Source organism: Tursiops truncatus, chromosome 15 (assembly GCF_011762595.2).
Source record: "Tursiops truncatus isolate mTurTru1 chromosome 15, mTurTru1.mat.Y, whole genome shotgun sequence".
Taxonomy (NCBI): Eukaryota; Metazoa; Chordata; class Mammalia; order Artiodactyla; family Delphinidae; genus Tursiops; species Tursiops truncatus.
Genome location: NC_047048.1, coordinates 57,902,449 through 57,916,227, shown reverse-complemented (window position 1 = coordinate 57,916,227; position 13,779 = coordinate 57,902,449). Strand labels below are relative to the sequence as shown.

The 13,779-nt window shown below is 49.3% G+C and overlaps 1 protein-coding gene across 5 annotated transcripts in view; it reads left to right on the top strand.

The window, feature by feature from the left end:
* STK35 (serine/threonine kinase 35) overlaps positions 1-13,779 on the top strand; it is a 45,934-nt gene that overhangs the window by 18,199 nt on the left and 13,956 nt on the right. The window contains exons 4-5 of one of the 5 annotated variants that reach the window (XR_002179559.3): positions 261-367; positions 1,490-12,488. The exons of 2 other annotated variants lie outside the window; for them this stretch is intronic. The gene's annotated coding sequence lies outside the window, so the exon portion shown is untranslated. Of the gene's footprint in view, positions 1-260; positions 1,442-1,489; positions 12,489-13,779 lie in introns of those variants that run through there. 2 more of the 5 variants (XM_019950865.3, XM_019950864.3) reach the window with 2 other exon arrangements.

Genomic DNA, 13,779 nt, shown 5'->3' with positions numbered 1-13,779 from the left:
ATCAGGGATGGTCTTAAGACAGTGACCTTTGAGCAAAGGTTAGAAGGAGTAGAGGGAGTGAACCATGAGGATTTCTGGAGGAAAAACATCCCAGACAGAGGCAATAGCCATTATAATAGCTTGAAGGCTAGATAGAGTGAGCAGGGAGGAGAGTATAGGAAAAGAATCTAGAGAGGTAATTAGGAGTCAACTAGAATAGCCCTTGTAGGCCACTGTGAGGATTTTGGCTTTTAATCTTCTGGTCATTGGTGTGTTTTCAGCTGTATGATGTTTGATCTTTTGAAAGGATCACTGTACCTGCTGTGCTAAAAGTAAACTGAAGGGAGCAAGTGAGGGGACAAGATGGGAGGCTACTATGATAACCCAGGTGAGAGATAATGGTGGCTTTGAACAGTGGAACAGGGGAGGTAATGATTGGATTTTGGGTGAATTTTGAAGTCAACCAACACGGTTTCATGCTAGATTGAACGTAAGATGTGAGAGAGAGGAATTAAGGATGACTACAAGTTCTTGGCCTTGGAAGCCATTGGAAGGATAGAGAGGATCAAATGAGATGGGGAAGAACAGATTTGACTGGAGAAAGTTAGGTCTTGGTCATCTGAAAGTTTGGAATGCCTGTTTAGAATCCAAGTACAGAAGTTGAGGGACTTCCCTGGTGGTCCAGTGGTTAGGACTCCACACTTCCACTGCAGGGTGCATTGGTTCCATCCCTGGTCAGGGAACTAAGATCCTGCATAACCATGCAGCTCGGCAGAAAAAGAAAAATAATCACTGGTGACCAAGTACAGAGGTCGAGTAGGCTGTTGTATGAGTCTAGAATTCAGAGGAGAGAATGGTCTAGAGGTACAAATTTTGAGATGACCAAGGTTCTAAAGTGGGCATAGAGAAGATTTCAAAGCAAAACAGCTTGGAGAGAAGGAAAGGAAGCCAGAGGTATAGGAGACCTGGGCATGGTGTCCTGGAAGCCAGGTGGAGAAAAGACCTCAGGAGGAGGAAGGAATCAGCCGTGGCGTGTTCTATAGGTAGGCTGAGTGAGATGAGATGAGACTGGCCACTGACCATTGGATTTAGCGATTGGGAAGTCATTAGTGTTCGTGAGCAATTTTGGTGGCTCATAATGAGGAGAACCCTAACTAGAGTGGGTTTCAGAGAGAATGAAGGGGTGGAATTGGAGACCGTGAGAGAGTAGGCCAACGATTCTCAAAGCTTTTGGTCTGAAGGCTCCATTGCACTCCTGAAATTGAGGATTCCAGAGTTTTTGTTTTGGGTTATATCTACGGGTATTGGTATTAGAAATTAAAACTGAGAAATGTTTTAAACATTCCTTTCAAATGAATAGTAATTCAGTTACATATTAACATACATAATTTATGAAAAATGACTTTTCAAAAACGTATTTAGTGAGTAGAGTGGCATTGTTTTATATTTTTGCAAATCTTAACAACTGCCTTGATAGTCAGCTGGATTCTTATTTGCTTTTGCTTTGTAGACTGGTGCTATGTCACTCATCATGTAACTTCTGGAAAACTTCACAGTACACTTGTGAGAGAATGAAAGTGGAAAAGGCAAATAACTGAAAAGTTTTGGCTTCGTGTACTGCTGAGCTACAAACCACATTTTGATGCCTCTTCCTGAGGAATTTTACTGTGAAGGGGAGCTGAGAAGTAGGGAGAGACCTAGAAAGAAGGGACTTATTCAAGGTCCCAAATGAAGGGGCAGAACTTGTGTGTCCTGATTCCTGGCCAGCTTTCCTATGAAACTTTTTGTCGTGCGTCAGACTCTAGCTGCATAAAGGAAACCCAGTCGTTCCCAGTAACAGCGTGATGAAGGAATGGTGAAGGAACGCCTCAGCAATCTAGGATTGTAGATTTCAGAGTAATGTTTAAATTGGGGCTAAATGGTTTCAGTTTTTTGCAACCATGAATGGAATTGCACTTTGGGTTGGAAACATGAGATTCCTCTGAAAGGAGTGTTGCCTCGTGGACTGTCCAGAATCGAGTCCCACTTCTGTGCTTTACTGGTTCTGTGACCTCAGGCAAGTTATTTTACCTCTCTGGGTTTCATCATCCATAAAGTGGAGTAGATCATACTTATCTGATTGAGGTTGTTGGGGGAGTTGCAAGAGGCTGTGAAAGTGCCCCGTAGAAACAGTCTAAGTGAGATGCTGGACGGCACAGTCTTAGATGCATGCTTGGGCTTGAGGTGGAAGCATTGTCTTCCGTTCCTCTGAAGATGGTGGTGTTTAGTTGCCTTGTTTCTGAGGATTGCCAAATAGCTTTCTTCTTTGAAACAAAGCTATAGTCAAGGCAACTCTGTCCAATTGCTTGTTCCAGAAAAATGTCTCTGTTTTTAAAGGTTACTCAGTGAGGGGTCCTAGCTCTCTCTTACTTGTCACTTTTTGAAGATGTTTAATAATCCCTAATGGTTCCTACCATCCATCCAAAAGCCTTACCCAAAGCAGGAAGCCAGCCAGACTGATGTTCCAGGTACCACTGCCCACATGTTACCGGGGAGGTTGCTGTGGGATAAGGGACTCTGCATTCATGGCCAAGTTTGCTGTCTAATACACAAACCTCAGTTACCTAGGGCCTTTTGAAGCCAGGGCCTTGAATGATGTTTATTTGGAGTGGGCAGCTCAGGTCTGCTGAAGGAAATCAGATGTTGTTGTGACCTAAGGGGTCACAGAGAATGTTCTTTGTACCATATGCGATCTTGGTAGCTGCCCAGCATCAGAAAGAAATCGGGCCTAATTTCTTGTTGAAGTAATAAATGATATATTATTCCCTGGCCTAGGGTCCAAAGCTGTGGCTCTGGGCTAACATGTTGGGTATCCAGTTGGCCCCTTGACCTGGGCTTCAGATTTTGTTTCTGTTTTATGAGATCTGAGGTTTTTTAACGTGAGGATTCCTAAACCCCTAGTCGAACCCCTTTGCTGGAGATTCAAAAGCTTTTTCAGCTCATCTCACGGGCAGCAAGCGGCACATATGCTTACACTGAAGCTGTAGAAGCCAATTCAGGTCATTCGCTTCCTTTCGGCTGGAATTATACCCAAATTGTGTCACATTATAGGTATCGAGTTAATCAAAAGTAAGACTAAAAACTTAAAAATGGGGGGGAAATGTTTAGTTAATGTGGTTTGTTTTAAACAACAGAGTCTTCAAAACAGAATCTGGGGTAGGGGGGCGGGTGGTGGTAAATTTTTAAAAGATTTTAAGTGCGAAATTGGGAACCCAAGACTAGAGAGGTCTCCAGGCCCCATCTCTGAGTGTGACTTCCTGACCCAGCCATCGGAACTAACCCAGGAACACATAAGACAGGCCTTTCTCTCACAGGACTGCCCTCCCTGTGGGAAGGGGCAGGATGAGACCATGGGTGAGACCTAGCTTCTGAGAATGTAAGACCCCCACTTGGAGCCTCACCTCCTGAGTCTAGAAGGCTAAGGCTTTGATGGAGGGCAACAGTGCCAGAGATGATGATAATTAATGGACATCCCTGGGCTGGGTGCTTTATGACCATTATTTCATTTACTGCTTTTCAAGTAAGTTCCTGAAGCTCTCAGAGCTAGTAAGGGTCAAAGCCTAGATTTCAACCCAGGCCCAAGTCCATGGCTGTAACCAGTATGGTGTATTGCCTCATGGAATTGCCTGTAAATCTCAAATGTTTTCAAAATTCAACAAACAGTTGAGCCTCACGTATATTGCGCGGCACTAGATGGGGCCGGAAATGCATTCTGAGTTGAGTAAGGTGGGCCGGAGGAGCCTGGCACTTAGTTGGTTTCCAGTTGGGAGGTTGTTTCTTCTACTCTGAGAAGGTTCAGAGTGTGCTGGCAAACACCTAGGTAGCCCAAAGGACAGCGATGGAGGAAGACTTCCCGGAGAGGGTGTGACTGCCGAAGAGACCCAAGTCAGAAGTCTGATTCTCAGAGCCCAGAGGCTCATCCCTCTTAGTGTCTGGTGGAGCCTTGAACTGCCCAAAGGGAGGATGGGAGGAGCAGAAGAGGGAAGTGCCAGCCTCACCTTGAAGTGGATGATTAGGTCCTTGGAAAGAACGGAAGTTTTAGTTAGATTTGGGGGCGGGGGTGTTGGTATTCAGCCAGTGACTGTTAATTCTTAGATCCAAGCAGAACTAGAACTGCTGAGCATCTTTTGAGTCCCTGTCTATAACTGGAGGCCCCAGCCTTGCTTCTACCCTGTCTCACTAGACTTCACGGGGCTGTGTGAGAGCAGAGGGTTGTGGGTTTGCTGCTCTTTTCCCTGGGAATGTAAAGCTCAGCGTTCACTGAAGACCTGGCAGTTCTAGGAACCATTGGTGTGCAGGCCATCCCTTGGTTCTGGGTCTGTCTACTGGTGTTTCTTGGGAGATCCCCCAGGTGGGGAAGGCTGGTATTTGTAAGGCCAGGTAGCTCCCTGGGCGCCAGCTTTTGCCCCCGCTGTTGCCCTCTCTGTCTGTCACTCCTGCTGTCTCAACACAAGGAAACTGAGCTGTCTGTTATGTAATGGGGCTGGTTGCCCACAAGGATAATCTGTCCCTTGAAGCTCTGCAGGACATCAAAGCATTCATGAGGGGACAGGCCTGCCCCAGGGCTGTTGTTGCTCACATTCTCCTCCTCCCTGGCATCCTTGGCTCCTGTCAGCCTAGGCAGCATCCCTTTGGGCAAATCAGAATAGCGCCTGTAATCCTCCAGCTGTGAGCAAAGCTGCCTGACGGTTGGGGTCTTTCCAACTCCCATTTTCTCTTACGCTAGGGACACAGATACTCCCTCCAACAATAACAGCTCTGGTTCTAAAAACCTGTTTTGAGGGGCCCTCTGACTTGTGCAGGGCAGAGGCCCTGCCCTTTTATCTCCAGCCCTGAATTAAGTACTTTTACATAGAGTATCTTATTATCACATCATCTGCGTAAGTGTTCTGTTATCTGCCATCATTGTGCAGATGAGGAAGCTGAGAATCATTTTGACACAGTTTTCAGAGGCAGGATTTGAAACCTGATAGCTGACTGGAAATTCCACTGTTCTATCCTGCCTCCTACAGCTTCTTTGAAAGCAGCTTTTGATGGGTTTATAGGTGGGTTCCCCCTCCTATTATCTCCACACGAGAGGCCCCCAGGTATTAGTGTCGGTGCTGCCCGTGGGCATCTTTCAGAGTCTGACAGTCTCGGCACAGCACACCGCAGCAGGGCCACCTTCTGCTCCTTCAGGTGAGATCACCTGTGTGTTGATTCCTCTTGTGTCACACTGATACAGCCTCAAACATGGGCAGGCGAGGCAAGGCTGGGATGGTGAGGCACCCACATAACCAAGGGCCGGGCGACAGTGGCAGAAGCCACACAAGCAGGCAGAGGTTAAAATTCCCAAAAGGTTGGAAAGCGGGAGACCCAAAGTGCATCCCCTTTGGGGGCAGCAGGAAAGCACTGGCACCGAGGGGGTGCTGACAGAACAGTCTATGCACCAGGACAAGGAAGGGCTCTGATGTGACCCAAAGGCACCGTGTTGTCTCTGTTCCCCGGGACCTGGCAGAAGCCCGTTCTGAGTGAGCTTAGCCTGGACACTTAAGGTTGATGAGGATCCAAAGCAAAATGGCAGGGTTGCTGGGTTTCTCCCTGACCCATCTTCCAGCTCATTTATTGACTCTTGGCCAAAGCCGAGGGCTTTTATGATTCGTCCCTGTTGTTGATGTGGCTGCCTGCAGCCCTGCGTTGAAAGATTCTGAGGCCAAGTCAGATTTGGTGAGCAGGAGCCCTCGTATGACAGGCGCTTGCCCAGCGGTGGTCTTGGTAGTGTAGACCCCAGTGCTGTCCTCTAGGAGCTCACAGGTTAGCTGTGGACCTAAGACAACATTTAGTTGTAGAAATACAGGAAGAAATACAGGAAGCCTGGAGAGAGTGGAGGGAAAGCTTCCTGGAGAAGGTGGTGCCTTGGGCTGGTTCTTGAAGATAGGTTTAGGGGCACCTTGTAAGCCAGGTGGTGAGTGAGGAGGTCACATCTCAGGGATTGTGTGAAACTCGCCCTGGCACACTGAGGCTTTGTTGGGTACAGGACTCAGCTGGTAAGGGGAGAGGGGACTGTCGTTGTACTGAAGTCCCGTCGGAGGGGCATTCAAGATGAGGACCTGGAGAGAATGCCCAGGGTTCTGTCTTGATAAACTAGGGCAGCAACATATAAGCTCCCAGCCGCTCTTTTCATTTCTACTAGTGAGTCTTCTGTGATTTTACAAAATCAAAGGAAATGGAGACCTCCTCCAGCATTTCTAGGATTCAGAGGCATGCAGGCCTTAAAACTGCCGACGAAGTTTAAAATAAATCAATACCGTAAAATACTGCAGTGAATTTCCCAACTTTAGAGGAATTACGCTTTCAGTTACAGGTGCCAGGGGAAAGCTGTAACTCAGCCTGCATTGTACACAGGTCAGAATTCTGTATTTTGTTTCTTTGTAAAAGGAAGTGATGTCTAGGGACTCAGGAGGAGTGGATTAGAGCCACCCAGGCACACCTTAGGGCATAATGAAGAAGATGAAAATGCTTCTATTTTCCCAGGCTGCATAAAGGAGCCAGAAGTGGGGCCTGGGCAGGTAATCTTATGAATGGTAGGTAACCTTGGCTTTTTATAATTCCAAGGCCTGGCACTGGAGCAGTAGTGGAAGGCAGGTGGGCTCTGGTACATCATGTTGGATTTTGGTATTGACCCTCTGTTCCAGTGGGAAAGACACAGATGATGTGAGCCAATTGACTCATTCCGTGTTTACTTCCATCCTTTTGTAAAAAGGAAGCCCTTAAATGTCATGTACAGCACCCTTTTGTTTTTTTCCTGCTTTTTTCGTACATGTCTAAGGCATGTCCTCCCAGAGAGTTCCAGTCTAGGGCAAAGCTAAGGCATGGATTGAAAAAAGGGTAGTGCTGTCAGATCTTGGCAGAATACATGGGCCTTTCCAGCCCAGCCCAGCCTTGTACCAGACATAAGGAGAGCTGGAAGTGACAACTAAAGACTCATTTGTTGTTAGTAACCAGATTGCAGGCTTGGATGTGATGAATGTTTGGAAGGAGCCCTTGGTTTCATGGGACAGCGGAAATGAGTGTGAATGTACCACACCCGAGACCAAAGAACAGGGTGACTTTCACCTTCCAAAAAAAAATTGCTTGGGATTTTAGGCCAGTTGCCTAAACTGAAATCCAGATGGCACCACTGAGGTGATCCAGAGAGCCTCCTCCCTCCCCGACCCTGAGCATCTCGGGGCATGGGCACCAACCAGGTGTAGCATGGAGAGCCTTCGGGAGCACATCACTCCAGCCCAGTGTTTTGGAAGTCCTATAGCAGGGGGACACCTGTCCCCAGAAGTCCAGTTTCCCACCTACTCTTAGAATTTTGTTGAGATGGTCATACGATAGTGATGACATAGGCAGACCCAGATGTGCATCTTCAGAATCCACAGACTCATGTTACACACCCTGGGTAAAGTTTAGAAAGACTGCTTCCATTTTATCAGTGGAAGGAACTGAGGGTGTCAGGAGTAAGAAGTTTTCTACTTAACAGATCCAGAGTCTATCCTGTGACCTTGAAGACATCAACATGCTATTGCCACATTCCTCCCTGCTCCCCCTCACCAGCTCGCACCCCCCCCAGCACACACACGGTGACCACGACAAACTTCAGCACTGTTGGTTCTCAAAGTATGGTCCCCAGACTGGCAGCATCTCCAGGAAACTTCTTAAAAATAACGTATTTCTGGGCTTCCCTGGTGGCTCAGTCGTTGAGAGTCCTCCTGCCAATGCAGGGGACACGGGTTCATGACCCGGTCCGGGAAGATCCCACATGCCACGGAGAGGCTGGGCCCGTGAGCCATGGCCGCTGAGCCTGCACATCCGGAGCCCGTGCTCCGCAACGGAAGAGGCCACAACAGTGAGAGGCCCGCGTACCGCAAAAAAAAAAAAAACCATATTTCTGACGCCACCTCAGACCTACAGAGCTGGAAGCTGGGGGTGAGTGTTTCAACAGGAACCTCCAGGTGATGCTGATGGCACGCTCAGGTTTGAAAACTGCCCTGGCAGAAGAGGGTAAAGACACCATCTGCCTAGCATCCTACAGTTCTACCCTTAGAAAGCTTGCATCGAGGCCTGAGAACTAGGAGGGCCTGCCAGCTTCTAATTGGGGCTCTATCTTCTGTACTTACGTAGCACGGGGCTTTGGACAGGTCACGCCCTGTAGGTTGTCGTTTCCTCGTCCAGAAAACCAGAGTATAAAAGGTGGTCCTCTTTCCCCTCGTCCCTCAGCCCCGGTGCGTTCAAGTTCCACAGTGGGTGTGGTTCTAGGACGGGGACTCCTCTAATTCTTGCTTAGCTTCTGCCTTGTGCATTTGTCTTGAGGATGAGGTGAGGCCCTGTGGCCATCTGCTCCTGGGGGGAGGAGGAGGAGGAAAACAATTGAACTTCTCCTTGGGCTTCCCAGGCCCTGGGGAAGTGGGCTTCTAAGCCATGATAACAGTGAGCGTGTAGGGGTGCCCTCCGGAGAGTCATTCAGAGACATAACAGATCCCTGCGAGGCCGCTGTGATAGGACAGGAGGTCACTGTTAGAGGAAGGGGAAGTTGAGGGGCAGCAGGCATAGGAAAGGGGGAAGCAGTGGGGTTGGAGTTGGGCTTACGTCTCTGAGTGGAGTCTTAGACGTGGCTTTGAACCAGACTGGGAAACTTCACTTATTCTTTCCAGGCATGTATTAAGTACCTACTGTGTGCCTGGTGTGGGCCATGGAGATAAATATTGCTCCCAGCCTCAGTCCATCTAAACCTTAGGCATCTCTCTGAGTCTTGGAGTCCTCGTTTATAAAGTGGGGTTGCCAGCACTTAACCCATGGGCTTTTTGTGAGTAAATGAAAAATTCATGTAAAACTAGCCTAGGGGTGCTGGGTATGCAGTAGGTACTCCACAGCTGTTGAGTCCTGCCGTTCTTTCATACCAGTTGTTGGCCATACTGGTAACAGAGCTAGAAGTTGTATCTCAGAATATATGCAGGTTCTTGGCTCCCCCTCACCTCCCCCCCCAAAAAAAACACTGAACGTAAAGCGCCTTCATGGGCACGGAGTGACCTCCATAGACCCAGGGTTGCCTTCACAGCCTTTATTTGATGGCTGAGTCTTGCTGTGTTTTGTTCTAACCCCCTTTGTAATCAGCTTCTCATTAGTTGACTGATGTATCTTACTCTTCTGAGTCTGTATTTGCATATTCATTCTGCTGTAATTATGTCTCAAGGACATAGCATTTTGTTTTTGTATTTACTTTTGCTTTTTAGAGCTGAAAACCTGTGCTGTCACATGGGCAGGCTGGTGGTTCTGCCAAAGAGCAGCTTTCTAGCGCTGGCATCTCACTGGTTTTGTTTTTTTTTAATAGTTACATAACATTAGAACCATGATTGCTGGCTATAAAATTGATTTTGAGAGCCACTTTAATTTGTAAATTGGGAAATACTTTCTATTTGGGGTTAAGGAAAGGAGTACAGGGGACGGAGGTAGAGGGAGAAGGTCTCTACCAGGAGCAGAGGGGTGGCCCTTCCCTTAAGGTCAGTCCTTCAGCTGTCCTGCCGTGCCTTGGTTTGAATTCTGTATAGGCCTTGGGGTGGAGGATGGCCCCACCTGCCTTCCACCAGATCTCCTTTCAGGAACCCAGGAGAGTCCTTTTCTGCCCTTGTTTAGCAAATGCTTAAGGAGAGCTTTTGCGGAGAGCTTTTGCAGCTTGCTGGGGATCTTGCATGCACTTGTTTCTGTGTAGGATCAAGCCTGCTACAGCCTGGAGCCTTTATCATCTGTAAGGCATGGTGGGGAGGTGCCAGGGAGCACTTTCTCTTACCTAAACTTACTGAGCCCGGGCTGTTTGCCAGGTTCATACTCTTCCCGTTTACTGTCTCGTTGAATGCTCACGTGCATCCTAGGTACGGTGTCCGCCCTGCTCCCACTCCAGAGAGTGATTTGCCCCACTGGCCACGTGGCTAGCGCGTGCCAGCTCCAGGCTAAAGCTCGGGTGTCCGTGCTCTTTCCCATCGAGCTTCCAAAGATGTTGCAGCACGGTACTGTCTCAGTGCTCCCAGGAGCTCAGAGGACCGAGTACTGGCTTTTTGTTGAAGAAGTAAGTAACAGCAACCTGTAGGACATGTGACTTAAGATGGCCCTTGAAGAATGGAGAGCAGACAAGGGTCTTCTAAGCAGGAGACACAATGTGAGCAAAAGCAGAACACTGAGAATTTGTGGAAAGAGCAAATCTTTGGTTTGGTTCACGCAGAGGCTCAAGTTGGAGAGTGAAGTAGCGCCAAGTTGCCAAGAGCCTTGACTGTCGGCCTAAGAAAGGTGAACTTCATCCTACAGAAAAGGTGGCGGTGATGTACAAGGCTGGAGTTTTGGCAGATAAGTTGGTCACAATGAGGGGAGAGCTGTAAGCCCCCTAGGGGAGGGAGATAAGATGCTGCACCTGACAATGCCGGTCTCCAGAAGGTGCAAGACTGCACTGGCACCTGCCCGAGCACAGGAGGGGAGAAAGGGCCACCACTGACCAGGGCGATTACAGACCCTGTGCTTCCATTTTTGCTTTTGAATCTGATATGCTGATTAACCTAGGTTTGAATCACCTCTCTGCCTCTTATCAGCAGGGTGCCTTGGGCAAGTCATCTAACTTTTCTGGGCCCCCATTTCCTAATCCATTAAATGATGCTCCTTTAACAGTGATGCTCACTGTATGCTGTTGTAAGGACAAAATGCACAAGAAACAAAGTACCCAGTGCAACTCCTAACACACAGCGGGAGTTCAGTAAAATGGTGGCTGCCTCTGTGTAGCTCCCTTGTTCTATTTTTGCCGGATCTCATAGGTTAATCATTCGTTTCTGCTTCACTTCTCACTAACAATTTGCAGTGCCCTTCTTTTCCCTAAGAGAGCGCCAAACCCCTTAGCAAGTGCCCCCAGTGAGTTCCCCTCAGCACACTGGGCTTTGGACTGCTTGCTGTAACCAGAGTCCATATGGTCTCCTTCGGCCCCAACCGCTCTGGGCATGACCTTGTTTGAGCCACGCCGTTCACAACCACAAATTGTCCTGTCCCCATATAGAGGAGCCACCTCTCCCCTTTAGCTCTGACAACTCCTTAGACATCTTCCTCCTGGCTAAGGGCCCAAGAGGGGAGGAGATCTCTCCCAGCAGCCCAGCCTCCCCCTAAGCCCTTTCTCTGCTAATCACAGCAGCCGCAGCTGAACCCCAGTCTCTTTGGGGGCCAGCTGAGGCTGTTGGCAGCCTTCATTTCATCCCCACACTTAATAAGTTGAGGAAGAGAATTAGGGTATCCCCGCAGCTGACTGCCAATTACCAGGGCTGTTTCTGGAGACAAAAAGTTCCCCCTTAGTTTGTCTTGAGTGAGTTCCACCCATACCTGTTTACCAACTGAGTTGGTTAAGGGACACACCAACCCCCAGGCCCTGACAGCCTGGTGACTTCCCAAGGCCAAAAAGACTGGGTTTAATTGGATCTGCATCCTCAGACGTAGATGGTGACTCAGCGTGCAGATCCCCAGAGACCTCCAAATCTCAGAATCTTAGGTCTTGCCCAGTGATTCTTCTTTTTGTGCATTTGGCAGACTTAAATACTAGCATTTTGGGCAGCACACTTCAGGGATTCGGAAGGTTTAAAACAATATCAAGCAAGTCAGCAATGGTGACACCACGGCCACGGCTAAAATACGACCGAGTCTCCTTATCTAGGAGCTTCGCAGTGACTGCTTGCTGAAGTTTGCATAGAACCAGTCGCTGCCCTGACTGAACCTGGGACGTTCTAGAGATAAAGCTGCCATGTGTTTGCATCCACATGCCATCCTGGCTTTAAGCTCTGTCCACTCCCTGTCTCCCAGTGAGCCATGCCCTGCCGTATCCTGGGCCTGCCGCTTGCAGCCATGAGAGCGTGTGTCCTCGTTGTGCTGCATGGGCTGCAGGTTGGACTCAACTGACACACATAGAGCCCACCTCCTCTTGGTGACATTCGTCCACTTTAAGGGAGACTCAGGTTCTGCTTGAAAGCCTGTAGAAGAGGGACCTCACCATCCTGCTGTTCTGTTTGGAAGGGCCCTGGTGCGGGAGCTGGAGTCGCCCTCCCACCCTAACCCCCCATCACAGCGCCCAGGCCTCTTTTGCCTGGGAAGCCCGCATAGCACTCCTGTGCTGCCTTCTGGTTAGGGTGTTTCCTCAATCAAGAAGGAGCCTACAAAGCTCGTCTTGATTCTCAGTACTCCTTGGGTCCTGAGAATCTGAATGTTGAGGATATTCCCCCAGAAAAACTCACGTGACTTACACACACTGAGATGCTTCCTGTGCCTTCAAGGGGATTTCTGTGTGTGCATCCTTGGAGTTAGAAGGACCCTGGGTAAGGACCCCTGGTCCCAAGCCCCTCAGCACATGAAGAAACCAGGTCCCCAGAGAAGAGTGGGGAGAGCTCGATGAGACTGGAAGCCGGCTTTCCCACCCGTACTCTCAACACTGGGCGGGTCAGTGTCTCTTTTTAACAACAACAACAACAACAACAACAAAAAAAAATATATATATATATATATATTTTTATGTATGTATGTATGGCTGCACTGGGTCTTCGTTGCTGCGCACAGGCTTTCTCTACTTGTGGTGAGCGGGCACTACTCTTCATTGTGGTGCACAGGCTTCTCATTGCAGTGGCTTCTCTTGTTGAGGAGCACAGGCTCTAGGCGCATGGGCTTCAGTAGTTGCGGCGCGCAGGGTTAGTTGCTCCACGGCACGTGGGATCTTCCCGGACCAGGGCTCGAACCCGTGTCCCCTGCATTGGCAGGCAGATTCTTAACCACTGCACCACCAGGGAAGTCCCAGTGTGTCTTAAGAGGCTGCCATGTGGGGGTACACTCCTCTGGTTGTGTCTGTGCTGTCACAGCCTGCATGACAGTGTGCCTTTCAGAGAACTCACTGGACACTTGCTCTGGACGAGTATAAGTAGGTGAGGAGGATGTGAAAGATGGGAGGGGTGGCCTCTCAGGCAAAGGACAAGTCCTCTGGCTGCACAAGGGCAGGTGCTTAGTTCCTCATGGGGCTGCCCTGTCCTACTGCCTGTTTCCATAGTCCATGTCCTTCCATTGTGGAGAATGGGAGACCGCCAGGTATGAACTCCACCACCTCTTGAGCCCCTTGTCAGCTAAGGAGAGTTGTTGGACATTTCTGCCATTTTGCAGATGGCTGGGCGTGGAAGGAGGTCACAGTGGTTCTTTAACATCTGAGAAGTCCAAAGAGTTGAGGCCAAACCCAGGTCTTCCAGTCCTTCTCATTAACCTCTTACTGTGGCTGACTTAGACTGGGGACATTCTCTGAAGCCAGGCCGGCTCCAGCTAGCTGCAGCTGGATTTCAAGCTCCCTCTCCAGATGAAACAGTCTGTTTGCAGACTGCGGGCTGTGTCCTTCCCCTGTGAGGGCCGGCCTCCTGTGGGGAAGTGGGTACAGGGGGAGTCACGGAGGAGCCTCCTGGTTCTGTCACTGATAGGCTGTGTTGTGTCAGGAAAACCCTTCCTCCCCGTGTGCCCATTTCGCCCACTGGGCTCTGAGGGTAGGGTGGGGACACAGTGGAGCGCGGGAGAAAAATAGCGCCAGTGGGGGCTGGAGAGGCGGCCAACCTCCTGGGGTGGGGTGGCATCCCTCTGTGCACCTGGCTTGTTGGGATGTTTGGTAGGAACTCAACCAAAGGCAGGGGTTTTATAGCCATATTTTTATGTTAAACTCCTGTCTTGCTGAATGAATGATTCCGTGAAGTTTGT